Below are 15,028 nucleotides of genomic sequence, written 5' to 3' on the forward strand. Positions count from 1 at the left end.
GGGGGGCAGCCCACCCCGGGGGAAGCCCATAGGACTTAGGGGTGCCACACCAGCCCTTAGTGGGCTGGTGGGACAGCCCAAGAAGCCCTATGCGCAGGAGAAAGAAAAATCAAAGAGAAAAGAAAAAAAGGGGAAGTGGGAAAGTGGAGAAGGACTCCACCTTCCAATCCTAGTTGGAGTAGGATTGGAAGGGGAGGACTCTCCCCTTGCTTCGGCCGAACCCCAAGGCTCCTCCCCTCCCCCCTATATATATGGAGGTTTTAGGGCTGATTTGAGATAACTTTGCCACGGCAGCCCAACCACATACCTCCACGGTTTTTCCTCTAGATCGCGTTTCTACGGAGCTCGGGCGGAGCCCTCTTGAGATTAGATCACCACCAACCTCCGGAGCGCCGTCACGCTGCCGGAGAACTCATCTACCTCTCCGTCTCTCTTGCTGGATCAAGAAGGTCGAGATCATCGTCGAGCTGTGTGTGCTGAACGCGGTGGTGTCGTCCGTTCGACACTAGATCGGAGCGGATCGTGGGATGGATCGCGGGACGGTTCGCGGGGCGGATCGAGGGACGTGAGGACGTTCCACTACATCAACCGCGTTTATTAACGCTTCTGTTGTGCGATCTACAAGGGTACGTAGATGGAAATCCCCTCTCGTAGATGGACATCACCATGATAGGTCTTCGTGCGCGTAGGAATGTTTTCCCCATGCGACGTTCCCCAACAACGAGTCGGTTCCAGACGCCACGGGGTCACTTCTCGAATCCCGTGGACAATGTGCTGGCGGCAACCCGCCACTTGGAGTCCCTGCCGATTTACGGAAACTCCCCAGCCGAGATAGAGGCCAGAAACGCCATCGAGATGCTAAAGACGGCCGTGGTCCAACACGCGCAGTATTCCCATAGCCTCGATCGACTGCACTCCACGCCTCAGGCGAGTCACACCCGGAGTCGCCATGACGACTTACCCGCGGTCAGCGGGCCGTGGCGATTCCCTCAACACAACCCACTCGGGATGCCCGACACGCGAGCTCAAGATATCATGGACGCGACACGAGCCCCACGTCAAATAGAGACAGCAGCCGCGGCGGGTCAGGTCGACCCGGCGTACACATCATCACCTCCCGCGCCCCTGGACGCCGGGGGCAAGCACATCAGGGTATCGTGTCTTGCACCGGTTTTGCGCAATGAGCGAATGCCAAAGGACTTCAAAGGGCCCTGGAAGGTCCCTAATTACTCGCCGGATCTCGAACCAGCGTCATGGATCGAGAGTTACGAACTCGCGACGGACATGCTCGACGTAAATGAGGCGGTTTGCACTAAGTACTTCACTATGATGCTCGAAGGGACGACACGTGCGTGGTTGAAAAACTTACCACCCAACTCCATCAACACCTGGGCGGAGCTCAAAGAGCGCTTCATCAAGAATTTCGGAGGAACTTGCAAGCGCGCGATGACCATCGTCGACCTACAGCACTGCGTTCAGCGGCCGGATGAGTCGGCCCACCATTGGACCCGGCGAATCGCGGAAGTTATTCATTCATCAGAAGGCATCTCGGCGGCTCAAGCGGTGTTGATCCTGGAGAAGAGCTGCCATTACGAACCTCTGGTACTAAAGCTAGGGCGACTTAAGCAGAAAGTACAGGACATGGGCGAATTAATGGATACCCTTACTAGGTATGCTGAGTCGGACGACACCCAGGACCCTGGGGAGGACGATGACAAAGTTAGTACCGCCAGGAAAGGCGAGTTACACTAGGGCCATTCTCAGTTTCAGGGCCGGGGCAACCACCACCATGGCGGGCACGGCAAAAAGAGACAAGAGGAAGGTCCTACAGAATTTGTCGCTAATTCTAATACCGGCAACGGAAACCCGTGCCAGAAGAAGCGGGGCTATAGTGGGAAGAAACCGCGCAATTATCACGAGATGCTCAAAGGCCCTTGTTCGCAGCATGCCACGGCGGAGGGACCGGCGACTCACTCGTGGGAGGATTGCTACGTGATGGAGGAATTCCGGGTCGAGGCGCTCAGGAGAGGCCAAGGTGGTGAACAGGCCAGCGACAGGAACAACCCGGCGCATCCGGGTCACGTCAGGTCCCGTTCGGAGGTTTTCCTAACCCGGGACCACAGGGCGGGTCACATCCCAACGCTGGGCAGTACCAAGTTCACAATCAGCACTACCACCTGTCGGGAGTGTTCCAGCAACCCCCCCGCAAGGCGATCCCCAGCAACATGAAGATCGTGGCGGGTTTCAGAATAACCCCAAACAATTGAATAGCGGGCAATATCACGTGTTCACCACCAGCACCTGCAAGCGGGATCATAAGGTGAAGCATAGAACCTTCAGCGTAGCTGAGCCGGCGCTCCCCCGGTACCTTTACTGGTCTGAACAGCCCATAACCTGGAGCAGGGAAGACCATCCCCCCGAGTAGAAAACCCTGGCGACTTGGCTTTGGTTGTGGCTCCCCAAGTCGGAGGGTATATCCTTTCCAAGGTCCTCATGGATGGAGGCAACAGCATCAAAATCTTATATTTTGATACTTTCCGATGGATGAACCTTTTGGAGAAAGACCTGATGCCATCATCCACGGTCTTCCACGACATTGTCCCCGGTAAGTCGGCGTATCCAATTAGGCAGATTAAACTTAACGTGTCCTTTGGCACGGAGTCAAATTACAGGAGCGAGTCTCTCTTGTTCGAAGTGGTCAAAATCAAGAGCCCATATCATGCGTTGTTTGGACGGCCGGCATATGCCAGATTCATGGTCCGCCTATTCTATGTCTATCTCAAACTCAAGATGCCTGGCCCTAAGGGTCCTATCACCATCAGCGGAGATAGGAAAATAGCTCAAGAATGTGAAGAAGGAGAGGCGGCTTACGCCGAGTCGGCTTGCGCGGCTGAGGAACTCAAATTTCACCAAGCTAATGTTGATCCGGCAGACATGACACCGCTCAAGAGGCCAACCATTGATTCTGAGCCGCCCCTCAAGTTTAAACCGACGGACGACATCAAAGGTTATAGACTTTACACCTGGCGACTCCACGAAGCATTTCACTATTGGGACGGTCTTGACCCCAAATAGGAGAGCGCGCTCATCAAATTCATCCGTGAGAATCGGGATATCTTTGCATGGAAACCTTCTGACATGCTAGGTGTACCGAGAGAATTTGCTGAGCACCATCTTAATACAGACCATAAAGTTAAGCCAGTTTGACAGTACCTTCGCAGGTTCAATGAAGAGCGTCGTAAGGCGATCGGAGAGGAAATAGCCCGGCTTCTGGCCGCCGGGTTTATCATCGAGGTTTTCCATCCTGAATGGCTGGCTAACCCGGTCCTGGTGCTAAAAAAGAACGACACTTTCCGCATGTGCATCGACTACACTGACCTCAACAGAGCCTGTCCGAAGGATCCCTTCGCCCTGTTGGGGAACGTCGCATGGGAAACAAATTTTTTCCTATGCACACGAAGACCTATCATGGTGATGTCCATCTACGAGAGGGGATTTCCGATCTACGTACCCTTGTGGATCGCACAGCAGAAGCGTTAAGAAACGCGGTAGATGTAGTGGAACGTCCTCACGTCCCTCGATCCGCCCCGCGAACCGTCCCACGAACCGTCCCGCGATCCGTCCCACGATCCGCTCCGATCTAGTGCCGAACGGACGGCACCTCCGTGTTCAGCACTCGTACAACTCAACGATGATCTCGGCCTTCTTAATCCAGCAAGGGAGACGGAGAGGTAGATGAGTTCTCCGGCAGCGTGACGGCGCTCCGGAGGTTGGTGGTGATCTAATCTCAGCAGGGCTCCGCCCGAGCTCCGCAGAAACATGATCTAGAGGTAAAACCGTGGAGGTATGTGGTCGGGCTGCCGTGGCAAAAGTTGTCTCAAATCAGCCCTAAAACCCCACTATATATAGGAGGGAGGGAGGGGAGGACGCAGCCTCAAAACCTAAAGGTTTGGCCGAAATTGGAGGTGGAGGAGTCCTACTCCAATCCTACTTGGAGTAGGATTCCACCTTCCCACTTGGAAACTCTTTCCACCTTGTGTTTTTTTTCCTTCTCAAACCTTATGGGCCTTAGTGGGAACTTATTCCAGCCCACTAGGGGCTGGTTTATCTCTTCCCATAGCCCATGAGACCCCTTGGGGCGTGATACCCCTCCTGATTCTCCCCGGCACCCCTCCCGGCACTCCCAGTACACTACCGATGAGCCCGAAACTTTTCCGGTAATGCACGAAAACCTTCCGGTAACCAAATGAGGTCATCCTATATATCAATCTTCGTTTCCGGACCATTCCGGAAACCCTCGTGACGTCCGTGATCTCATCCGGGACTCCCAACAACATTCGGTAACCAACCATATAACTCAAATAAGCATAAAACAACGTCGAACCTTAAGTGTGCACACCCTCCCGGTTCGAGAACTATGTAGACATGACCCGAGAGACTCCTCGGTCAATATCCAATAGCGGGACCTGGATGCCCATATTGGATCCTACATATTCTACGAAGATCTTATCGTTTGAACCTCAGTGCCAAGGATTCATATAATCCCGTATGTCATTCCCTTTGTCCTTCGGTATGTTACTTGCGTGAGATTCGATCGTCAGTATCCGCATACCTATTTCAATCTTGTTTACCGGCAAGTCTCTTTACTTGTTCTGTAATACAAGATCCCGCAACTTATACTAAGTCACATTGCTTGCAAGGCTTGTGTGTGATGTTGTATTACCGAGTGGGCCCCGAGATACCTCTCCGTCACACGGAGTGACAAATCCTAGTCTCGATCCATACTAACTCAACGAACACCTTCGGAGATACCTGTAGAGCATCTTTATAGTCACCCAGTTACGTTGCGACGTTTGATACACACAAAGCATTCCTCCGGTGTCAGTGAGTTATATGATCTCATGGTCATAGGAACAAATACTTAACACGCAGAAAACAGTAGCAACAAAATGACACGATCAACATGCTACGTCCATTAGTTTGGGTCTAGTCCATCACATGATTCTCCTAATGATGTGATCCCGTTATCAAGTGACAACACTTGCCTATGGTCAGGAAACCTTGACCATCTTTGATCAACGAGCTAGTCAACTAGAGGCTTACTAGGGACAGTGTTTTGTCTATGTATCCACACATGCACTGTGTTTCCAATCAATACAATTATAGCATGGATAATAAACGATTATCATCAACAAAGAAATATAATAATAACTAATTTATTATTGCCTGTAGGGCATATTTCCAACAGTCCCCCACTTGCACTAGAGTCAATAATCTAGTTCACATGACCATGTGATTTCAACGAATCCAACACCCATATAGTTCTGGGGTCTGATCACGTCTTGCTCGTGAGAGGGGTTTTAGTCAATGGTCCTGAAACTTTCAGATCCGTGCGTTCTTTACAAATCTTTATGTCATCTTATAGATGCTGCTACTACGTGCTATTCGGAAATGCTCCAAATATCTACTCTACTATACGAATCCGTTTCACTACTCATAGTTATTTGGATTAGTGTCAAAGCTTGCATCGACGTAACCATTTACGACGAACTCTTTAACCACCTCCATAATCGAGAAAAAATCCTTAGTCTATTTAGTTACTAAGGATAACTTTGACCGCTGATCAGTGATTCAATCCTGGATCACTCTGTGGACCTCTTAACAGACTTGCTGCAAGGCACACATCAGGCGCGGTACTCAGCATGGAATACTTTAGAGTCTACGGCTAAGGCATAGAAGACGACCTTCGTCTATTCTATTTATTCTGCCGTGGTCGGGTTTTGAGTCTTACTCAAATTCACACCTTAGAACACAGTCAAGAACTCCTTCTTTGCTGATCTATTTCGAATTCCTTCAAAAACTTGTCAAGGCATGCATCTTGTTGAAACTTCTATTAAGCGTTTTGATCTATCTCCATAGATCTTGATGCTCAACGTTCAAGTAGCTCAATCCAGGTATTCCTTTGAAAAACTCCTTTCAAACAACCTTTTATGCTTCACAGAAATTCTACATTACTTCTGATCAACAATATGTCAACCACATATACTTATCAGAAATTCTATAGTGCTCCCACTCACTTCTTTGGAAATACAAGTTTCTCATAAACCTTGTACAAACCCAAAATCTTTGATCATCTCATCAAATTGTATATTCCAACTCCGAGACGCTTGCACCAGTCCATTGAAGGATCGCTGGAGCTTGCATACTTGTTAGTATCTTTAGGATCGACAAAACCTCCTGGTTGTATCACATACAATGTTTGCTCAAGGAAACCGTCGAGGAAACAATGTTTTGTCTTCCTATGTGCAATATTTCACAAATAATGCAGCCATTACTAACATAATTCCAACAAACTTTTAGCATCGCTATGAGTGAGAAAGTCTCATCATAGTCAACTATTTGATCTTGTCGGAAACATCTTTGCGACAAGTCGAGATTTTCTTAATAGTGACTTATCACCATCTCGTCTGTCTTCCTTTTAAAGATCCATCTTTACTCAATAGTCTTACTACCATCAAGTAGTTCCTCCAAAGTCTACACTTTGTTTTATATATGGATCCTCTCTCAGATTTCATGGCCTCAAGCCATTTGTCGGAATCTGGGCCCACCATTGCTTCCTCCATAACTCGTAGGTTCACTGTTGCTCAACAACATGACCTCCAAGACAGGGTTACCGTACCACTCTGCAGTAGTACACGACCTTGTCAACCTACGAGGTTTGTAGTACCTTGATCCGATGCTCGAAGATCACCATCATCAGCTTTCACTTCAATTGGTGTAGTCGCCACAGGAACAACTTCTTGCGCCCTGCTACACACTGGTTGAAGTGATGGTTCAGTAACCTCATCAAGTTCTACCATCCTCCCACTCAATTCTTTCGAGAGAAACCTTTCCTCGAGAAATGATCCGTTTTTAGAAACAAACACTTGGCTTTCAGAACTGAGATAGGAGATGTACCCAGCTGTTTTGGATATCGTATGAAGATGCATTTATCCGCTTTGGGTTCGAGCTTATCAGACTGAAACTTTTTCACATAAGTGTCGAAGCCCCAAACTTTCAAGAAACGACAGTTTAGATTTCTCTAAACCTCAGTCTGTACTGTGTCATCTCAACGGAAATACGCGGTGCCCTATTTAAAGTGAATGCGGTTATCTCTAATGCATAACCCATAAACGATAGTGGTAATTCGATAAGAGACATGATAGCATGCACCATACCAGATAGTATGTGGCTATGACGTTCAGACACATCATCACACTATGATGTTCCAGGTGGCATGAACTGCGAAACAATTTCCACATTGTCTTAACTGCGTACCAAAACTTGTAACTCAGATATTCATTTCTATGATCATATCATAGACAGTTTATCCTCTTGTTACGACAAACTTGACTCCGAAACAGAATTGAACTTTTCAATATTTCAGACGTGTGATTCATTAAGTAAATACTCTTGTATCTACTCAAATCGTCATTGAAGTAAGAACATAATGATATCCACTGCATGCCTCAGCACCCATTGGACTGCATACATCAAAATGTATCACTTCCAACAAGTTACTTATCTTGTTTTCATCTCAATGAAAACAAGGCCTTGCTCATGTGGTATGATTTGCATGTCACTAGTGATTCCAAATCAAGTGAGTATAAAGATCCATCAACATGGAGCCTCTTCATGCAATTTATACCAACATGCCACAAGTAAGTGGTACTATCATCATTACCTCGTATCTTTTGCTACCAATATCATGAACATGTGTAACACTACGATCGAGATTCAATAAACCATTGAAGGTGATTATTCAAGCAAATAGAGTAACCATTATTCTCTTTAAATGAATAATCGTATTGCAATAAACACGATCCAATCATGTTCATGCTTAACGCAAGCACCAAATAACAATTATTTAGGTTTAACACTAATCCCGGTGGTAGAGGGAGCGTGCGACGTTTGATCATATCAACCTTGGAAACACTTCCAACATGTATCGTCACCTCGCCTTTAGCTAGTCTCCGTTTATGCCGCAGCTTTCATTTCGTGTTACTAATCACTTAGCAACCGAACCGGTATCCAATGCCCTCATGCTACTAGGAGTACTAGTAAAGTACACATCAACATCATGTATATCAAATATACTTCTTTCGAATTTTGCCAGCCTTCTTATCTACCAAGTATCTAGAGTTGCTCCGCCGCAGTGACCGTTCCCCTCATAACAGAAGCACTTAGTCCCGGTCTTGGGTTTAATCTGGGGTCTCTTCATTAGTGCAGTAGCTGCTTTGCCGTTTCACGAAGTATCCCTTCTAGCCCTTGCCTTTCTCGAAACTTAGTGGTTTCACTAACCATCAACTATTGATGCTCCTTCTTGATTTCTACTTTCGCAGTGTCAAACATCGCGAATCGCTCAAGGATCATTGTATCTATCCTTGATATGTTATAGTTCATCACGAAGCTCCCACAGCTTGGTGGTAGTGACTTTGGAGAACCATCACTATCTTATCTGGAAGATCAACTCCCACTTGATTCAAGCGATTGTCGTACTCAGATAATCTGAGCACACGCTCAACGATTGAGCTTTTCTCCTTTACTTCGTGGACAAAGAATCTTGTCGGAGGTCTCATACCTCTTAACAAGGGCACAAGCATGAAATCACAATTTCATCTCTTTAGAACATCTCTTATGTTCCGTGACGCTTCAAAACGTCTTCGGTGCCTTGCTTCTAAGCCATTAAGTATTTTGTATTGAACTATCGTGTAGTCATCAGAAACGTGTATGTCGGATGTTCACGACATCTACAGACGACGCTCGAGGTGCAGCACACCGAGTGGTGCATTAAGGACATAAGCCTTCCGCGCAGCAACGAGGACAATCCTCGGTTTTACAGACTCGGTCTAAAAAGTTTGCTACTATCAACTTTCAACTAAATTTTCTCTAGGAACATATAAAAACAGTAGAGCTATAGCGCAAGCTACATCGTAATTCGCAAAGACCATTAGACTATGTTCATGACAAATAGTTCAATTAATCATATTACTTAAGAACTCCCACTCAAAAAGTACATCTCTCTAGTCATTTGAGTGGTACATGATCCAAATCCACTATCTCAAGTCCGATCATCATGTGAGTCGAGAATAGTTTCACTGGTAAGCATCTCTATGCTAATCATATCAACTATACGATTCATGCTCGACCTTTCGGTCTCATGTGTTCCGAGGCCATGTCTGCACATGCTAGGCTCGTCAAGCTTAACCCGAGTGTTCCGCGTGTGCAACTTTTTCGCACCCGTTGTATGTGAACGTTGAGTCTATCACACCCGATCATCACGTGGTGTTTCGAAACGAAGAACTGTCGCAACGGTGCACAGTCGGGGAGAACACAATTTCGTCTTGAAATTTTAGTGAGAGATCACCTCATAATGCTACCGTCGTTCTAAGCAAGATAAGGTGCATAAAGGATTAACATCATATGCAATTCATAAGTGCATGATATGGCCATCATCAGGTGCTTCTTGATCTCAATCACCAAAGCACCGGCACGATCTTCTTGTCACCGGCGTTACACCATGATCTCCATCAACGTGTCGCCATCGGGGTTGTCGTGCTACTCATGCTATTACTACTAAAGCTACGTCCTAGCAATATAGTAAACGCATGTGCAACCACAAAACGTTAGTTTAAAGACAACCCTATGGTTCTTGTCGGTTGCCGTACCATCGACGTGCAAGTCGATATTAACTATTACAACATGATCATCTCATACATCCAATATATCACATCACATCGTTGGCCATATCACATCACAAGCATACCCTGCAAAAACAAGTTAGACGTCCTCTAATTGTTGTTGCATGTTTTACGTGGTGACCATGGGTATCTAGTAGGATCGCATCTTACTTACGCAAACACCACAACGGAGATATATGAATTGCTATTTAACCTCATCCAAGGACCTCCTCAGTCAAATCCGATTCAACTAAAGTTGGAGAAACCGACACTCGCCGGTCATCTTTGAGCAACGGAGTTACTCGTAGCGATGAAACCAGTCTCTCGTAAGCGTACGAGTAATGTCGGTCCGAGCCGCTTCGATCCAACAATACCGCGGAATCAAGAAAAGACTAAGGAGGGCAGCAAAACGCACATCACCGCCCACAAAAACTTTTGTGTTCTACTCGATATTACATCTACGCATGAATCTAGCTCATGATGCCACTGTTGGGGAACGTCGCATGGGAAACAAAAAATTTCCTACGTGCACGAAGACCTATCATGGTGATGTCCATCTACGAGAGGGGATTTCCGATCTACGTACCCTTGTAGATCGCACAGCAGAAGCGTTAAGAAACGCGGTTGATGTAGTGGAACGTCCTCACGTCCCTCGATCCGCCCCGCGAACCGTCCCACAAACCGTCCCGCGATCCGTCCCATGATCCACTCCGATCTAGTGCCGAACGGACGACACCTCCACGTTCAGCACACGTACAACTCGACGATGATCTCGGCCTTCTTGATCCAGCAAGAGACACAGAGAGGTAGATGAGTTCTCCGGCAGCGTGATGGCGCTCCGGAGGTTGGTGGTGATCTAATCTCAGCAGGGCTCCGCCCGAGCTCCGCAGAAACGCGATCTAGAGGTAAAACTGTGGAGGTATGTGGTCGGGCTGCCGTGGCAAAAGTTGTCTCAAATGAGCCCTAAAACCCCACTATATATAGGAGGGAGGGAGGGGAGGAGGAAGCCTCAAAACCTAAAGGTTTGGCCGAAATTGGAGGTGGAGGAGTCCTACTCCAATCCTACTTGGAGTAGGATTCCACCTTCCCACTTGGAAACTCTTTCCACCTTGTGTTTTTTTTCCTTCTCAAACCTTATGGGCCTTAGTGTGAACTTATTCCAGCCCACTAGGGGCTGGTTTATCTCTTCCCATAGCCCATGAGACCCCTTGGGGCGTGATACCCCTCCTGATGGTCCCCGGCACCCCTCCCGGCACTCCCAGTACACTACCGATGAGGCCGAAACTTTTCCGATAATGCACGAAAACCTTCCGGTAACCAAATGAGGTCATCCTATATATCAATCTTCGTTTCCGGACCTTTCCGGAAACCCTCGTGACGTCCGTGATCTCATCCGGGACTCCAAACAAAATTCGGTAACCAACCATATAACTCAAATACGCATAAAACAACGTCGAACCTTAAGTGTGCAAACCCTGCGGGTTCGAGAACTATGTAGACATGACCCGAGAAACTCCTCGGTCAATATCCAATAGAGGGACCTGGATGCCCATATTGGATCCTACATATTCTACGAAGATCTTATCGTTTGAACCTCAGTGCCAAGGATTCATATAATTCCGTATGTCATTCCCTTTGTCCTTCGGTATGTTACTTGCCGGAGATTCGATCGTCACTATCCGCATACCTATTTGAATATCGTTTACCGGCAAGTCTCTTTACTCGTTCCGTAATACAAGACCCCGCAACGACGCTCTTTCCCGTCTCGGTTCACAACGTAAGCCAGTTCCTCCCAATGTCTTTTTGGATGTATTGCATAATCCCTCGGTAAAACTGCCTTCAGAGGAAGATTTAGCGGTACCACACCCCAAGTCTCAACTCGTGGCGGCTCTTCACACTACTCCAGACTGGGCGACCCCTTACATGGCATACCTCACTAGAGGCGAGTTACCTGCCGACGAGTTATTAGCTCGCCAATTCGTCCGTCGGTGTAAATCCATGGTCATACACAATGGCGAATTACATAAACGAAGCACCTCACGGGTATTTCAAAGATGCGTCTCTCCTCACAAAGGTTGTATGATCCTAAATGAGATTCGCGCGGGGGATTGTGGCCATCATGCTGGGTCCCGATCCTTGGTTTCTAAGGCCTTCACACATGGTTTCTATTGGCTGACGGCTCACGCAGACGCAGAGGAGATCGTTCGCCGATGTGATGGCTTCCAAAAATTTGGACGTCACATGCACGTGCTGGCTCGGGAATTGCGGATGATACCAATCACTTGGCCGTTTGCAGTCTGGGGGCTTGATATGGTTGGCCCTTTCAAGATGTCTTCCACTAAAAAGACTCACCTATTGGTGGCGGTTGACAAATTTACCAAGTGGGTGGAGGCGGACCCTGTTAGCAGCTGTGACGCAGATACGACCGTCAAATTGTTGAAGAAACTGATTTTCAGATTCGAATATCCTCATAGTACCGTTACTGACAATTGTACTAATCTATCCAAAGGTGCAATGCAAGAGTTTTGTTCACGAGAGCATATCCGGCTTGATGTTTCCGCGGTTGCACATCCCCAGTCTAATGGGCAGGCGGAAAGGGCGAATCAGGAAATATTGCAGGGGATTAAGCCTCGGCCCATGGTACCTTTGGAACGCACTCCAGGGTGTTGGGTGGAGGAATTGCCGTCAGTATTATGGGGCATCAGAAAAAATCCAACTAGCTCCACGGGTTTTACTCCTTTCTTTCTGGTCTATGGAGCAGAAGCGGTGTTACCAAGTGACACCAAACACGATTCACCACGAGTCGCCGTCTATGTGGAACAGGACAACGAGCTGGCGCGACAAGACTCGTTGGACGCCTTGGAGGAGGAACGTGACTTGGGTGCATCACGATCGGCGATTTACCAACAAGACTTGTGACGTTACCACAGCCGCCGGGTCTAGAGCCGGACTTTACAAGAAGGCAACTTGGTGTTCCGTTTGATTCAAGATCATACTGGTATGCACAATCTATCACCTCCGTGGGAAGGACCGTTTGTCATCAGGAGGAATCTTCGAAACGGCTCATATTACTTGGTGGATCTTCGCCCCGATCGGCCAACTACAGAGGTTGAGACAACTCGCCCCTGGAACATAGCCCATCCGCGGCCTTACTACACTTAGAGCCATGAGCTCCTTTTTTTACGAGTTTTCAGAAAATTGTAATCCATGAATTATGAAAGCAATAAAGCCGGCGCCCACGAATTTCGGGGTCCTTTGCCATTTCAGCTTTTGAGAGCATGAGTCTTTATTGTTCTATAAGTCGTCCAAACATGGATGCTATTGAAGTCAAAGAGCGTAAGTCGCCATGCTGCACTTACTTCAAAACCGGGCCTTGATAAAGCCAAAGAGGACCAACGTTGCCACGTCGCACGGTTCAAACATAGGCGCCTTATGTGGTTTTGAGAATTAAGACGGCTTACTTGGGGGCTACTAGTCCCCAAGTCGTTTCGCAGTAAGAGCGTATACGCTTCTGTGATCCTATGCCAGGCTTTTTCCTGAATCATAGGTGACTTGGGGGCTTCCACTCATTGAGTTCAGCCTGAATACCCTCTTGGCTAGTGAAAAATTACCGCATTACAAATGGTTATACTCGACTATGTGTTGAACAAGTCGCCACATGGACCTATGTACTCAGGGCGAGTCAATCCTTCACGTGGACCCTGAACTCGCTTTGGTTAAAACATAAAAGGTACCGGCCAGAGTCACACATGGGAAATAGAGAAACCATTGGTTCATTAAACCTGCTTCACGGAAGCTTGACTCGCGCCTGATCAGCCGGTCTAAAACAACAAGGCTTTTTGCAAAGGCTTTCTAAGGGTAACACTAGAGTTTCGCAAACTTGTCTTATCCTATCATAACTCACTGAGTCGATAAAATATTATTTTCTTGATGGCAAGACCACAAGGTTTCCTAATATCTTTGAGTCGGCTTTTGGTTATAACTCGCCCCAACTCATTTTTTAAACCACTATTTGCCATAACCCCGGGGGCTGATCTATTTTTTTTCCATAATCAAGGGGGCTGGTCTATTCTTTTCCATGCACTCACTGAGTCGGCTTATGTTTTTCCTGACACATAAGGTGGAGACTTTTTTGTCAAATTATGACACTCCCTGGTTCATCAAATTCACACGTGATTCACGCGTAGATTCAAGGAATAAAAGTGTTTCAGGAAAGGTTCCATCAAAAGGTACTACTGACTGATTGTTGTTCCACAAAATCTAACAAGCTATTACATGGCTCGCATGGCCAAAACGGATGTCATCCCCCAGTGAAGAAAGGATCAGTGGACGAATCAAGCCGCCTCCGAGTCACCTTGCCTTGAGCTCTCTCCGCCTTCAATTTGTAAGTCGCCCAGTTTCCAATTACACTTGGATAGGGCCACGAACTCATCTTCATCATCAAGGAAGAGGGATAGGTCCATGTCAAGATCAAAAGGATTCTTGGGTCGACGAGGAACCAAGCTAGCAGTTTCGTACGAGGGAGGCGTCACCTTCTTTTTCTTCTCGTCATAGGCGGCTTGGTATTTACTCAAATCCAAGCTGGTTGCCAGTTGAGTCACTGCGAAGCGAGATTCTATGATAACTCGGTGGTAGTCCACCTCGGTGAACTCTGACCCGTCATCCTTCCGCTCAGGGTAGCCGGCGGCCATTTCGTCTGGTTTGAGCTCCGGGGCATAGGCTAAACACCGACCTAGGGTGTTCAGGACTCCCTTCCGGGCAACTGATCTTTTCAGTTCCTCTATTTGAGGAGGCAATGTGGACAGATAGCCAAGCATGTGCTTGATGGTTCTGAATGGCTCCTTGCTGCCCATCACCGCCTTAATCGTCAGCACGCCCCCGGTATATAGCTGCTCGGTGAAAGTATATATGGCCTTTATCTTCAGCATGCAGTCGCTTGGAAGATTGGCGGCTCGTGAACCTACAAAGGACACATCAATATGTGATAGTTTTTTGGGAGACCAGATTATTTCTTCAACAGGCAAGGGTTAATGCTTACCAAACATAGTGACAGTCATGTTGGAAATGTGTTTTTTAAGCCGGAAAGCTCTTGCTGGGCGGCTTCCAATTTTTCCTCAGCTTGCTCAGCACGCTTAAGGATGGCGGCTTGGTCAGCTTTGGCTTTCTTCTCCAGTTTTTGATGGTCAGCCTTCGTCCTCTCCAGCTCAGCCAGAATCAAGCGGTATTTCCTCTCCGACACAGATTATGCATCTTGTTGTTCAGCCAGATTCTTCCTTAAGTCGGCTAAAGCCGAATCAGTCTCGGTCATA

At 47.5% G+C, this 15,028-nt stretch overlaps 1 pseudogene; it reads left to right on the forward strand.

Annotated features, from left to right (window-relative positions):
• Positions 1 to 1,008: 1,008 nt before the first annotated feature.
• Positions 1,009 to 15,028, forward strand: part of LOC123405386 — an 18,283-nt pseudogene continuing 4,263 nt past the window's right edge.

Source organism: Hordeum vulgare, chromosome 6H (assembly GCF_904849725.1).
Source record: "Hordeum vulgare subsp. vulgare chromosome 6H, MorexV3_pseudomolecules_assembly, whole genome shotgun sequence".
NCBI lineage: Eukaryota > Viridiplantae > Streptophyta > Magnoliopsida > Poales > Poaceae > Hordeum > Hordeum vulgare.